The sequence below is a fragment of the Hippocampus zosterae genome, unplaced genomic scaffold, assembly GCF_025434085.1.
Source record: "Hippocampus zosterae strain Florida unplaced genomic scaffold, ASM2543408v3 HiC_scaffold_309, whole genome shotgun sequence".
NCBI classification, from domain to species: Eukaryota; Metazoa; Chordata; class Actinopteri; order Syngnathiformes; family Syngnathidae; genus Hippocampus; species Hippocampus zosterae.
In genome coordinates this window covers 1-2,500 of record NW_026262871.1, presented here as the reverse complement: position 1 = coordinate 2,500, position 2,500 = coordinate 1, and positions in this window count along the sequence as shown.

Sequence of the window (2,500 nt, the reverse complement as noted above, 5' to 3'; positions counted from 1 at the left end):
GCGGTACTGTCCAACCCCTGGTACCTCCCGGCCGACCCCTGGTACCTCCCGGCCGACCCTTGGTACCTCCCGGCCGACCCCTGGTACCTCCCGGCCGACCCTTGGTACCTCCCGGCCGACCCTTGGTACCTCCCGGCCGACCCCTGGTACCCCCGCCCATTGAAATGAATGGGGGAATTTTTTTATTTTCCCAATTCGACCAAGAGGCCTCCTCCCCGGCCACGCTCGGCCTCCGGGCCGGGCCGGGGCTTCGCCCACGGTACCTCCGGCCCCCACCACCTCCGCGGGCCGCGTTCCAGCGCTATTCACCCCGGCCAAGAGCCCTCTTTCCCGGGCAAAGCTCCGCGGCCGAGCCGGCCCTGGCTTACCCCTGGTACCTCCAGGCCGACCCCTGGTACCTCCCGGCCGACCCCTGGTACCTCCCGGCCGACCCCTGGTACCCCCGCCCATTGAAATGAATGGGGGAATTTTTTTATTTTCCCAATTCGACCAAGAGGCCTCCTCCCCGGCCACGCTCGGCCTCCGGGCCGGGCCGGGGCTTCGCCCACGGTACCTCCGGCCCTTGGTACCTCCCGGCCGACCCCTGGTACCCCCGCCCATTGAAATGAATGGGGGAATTTTTTTATTTTCCCAATTCGACCAAGAGGCCTCCTCCCCGGCCTCGCTCGGCCCCCGGGCCGGGCCGGGGCTTCGCCCACGGTACCTCCGGCCCCCACCACCTCCGCGGGCCGCGTTCCAGCGCTATTCACCCCGGCCAAGAGCCCTCTTTCCCGGGCAAAGCTCCGCGGCCGAGCCGGCCCTGGCTTACCCCTGGTACCTCCAGGCCGACCCCTGGTACCTCCCGGCCGACCCCTGGTACCTCCCGGCCGACCCCTGGTACCTCCCGGCCCACCCCTGGTACCTCCCGGCCGACCCCTGGTACCCCCCGCCCATTGAAATGAATGGGGGATTTTTTTTATTTTCCCAATTCGACCAAGAGGCCTCCTCCCCGGCCACGCTCGGCCCCCGGGCCGGGCCGGGGCTTCGCCCACGGTACCTCCGGCCGCTACCACCTCCGCGGGCCGCGTTCCAGCGCTATTCACCCCGGCCAAGAGCCCTCTTCCCCGGGCAAAGCTCCGCGGCCGAGCCGGCCCTGGCTTACCCCTGGTACCTCCAGGCCGACCCCTGGTACCTCCAGGCCGACCCCTGGTACCTCCAGGCCGACCCCTGGTACCTCCAGGCCGACCCCTGGTACCTCCCGGCCGACCCCTGGTACCTCCCGGCTGACCCCTGGTACCCCCGCCCATTGAAATGAATGGGGGAATTTTTTTATTTTCCCAATCCGACCAAGAGGCCTCTTCCCCGGCCACGCTCGGCCGCCGTACCCCCAGCCTTACCCCTGGTACCCCCCGGCCTACCCCTGGTACCGCCAGGCTTACCCCTGGTACCTCCAACGGTCTTTTGCCTACTACACCGCCGTCTGGCGGACACAAACGGTATGGCAGACCCCCTCAGCCATTGAAATGAATGGGGGGATTTTTTTTATTTTCCCAATCCGACCAAGACGCCTCCCCGCCGGCCACGCACGGCCACCTCGCCGGCCCTCTCCTCCGGTGCTCAAGATGACTTCCGCGGGCCGCGGTCCAACACATGTAATCCGACCAAGACGCCTCCCCGCCGGCCACGCACGGCCACCTCGCCGGCCCCTCTCCTCCGGTGCTCAAGATGACTTCCGCGGGCCGCGTTCCAACACATGTAATCCGACCAAGACGCCTCCCCGCCGGCCACGCTCGGCCACCTCGCCGGCCCCTCTCCTCCGGTGCTCAAGATGACTTCCGCGGGCCGCGTTCCAACACATGTAATCCGACCAAGACGCCTCCCCGCCGGCCACGCTCGGCCACCTCGCCGGCCCCTCTCCTCCGGTGCTCAAGATGACTTCCGCGGGCCGCGTTCCAACACATGTAATCCGACCAACACGCCTCCCCGCCGGCCACGCTCGGCCACCTCGCCGGCCCCTCTCCTCCGGTGCTCAAGATGACTTCCGCGGGCCGCGTTCCAACACATGTAATCCGACCAAGACGCCTCCCCGCCGGCCACGCTCGGCCACCTCGCCGGCCCCTCTCCTCCGGTGCTCAAGATGACTTCCGCGGGCCGCGTTCCAACACATGTAATCCGACCAACACGCCTCCCCGCCGGCCACGCTCGGCGCCGCCGCCGGCCATCTCCTCCAGACGTTCCAACCCCTGGTACCTCCCCGCGCGGGGAGGTAAAGGGGAAAAGGGAAAAGGGGAAAAGGGGAAGGGGAACCGGCCGACAAAAGGTTGGGTCGAGGCACCGCCGTGCCTCTCCTCCGGTGCTCAAGATGACTTCCGCGGGCCGCTTGCCAACACCGCTCATCCGACAAAGACGCCTCCCCGCCGGCCACGCTCGCCGCCGCCGCCGGCCCTCTCCTCCGGTGCTCAAGATGACTTCCGCGGGCCGCGGTCCTACACATGTAATCCGACCAAGACGCCTCCCCGCC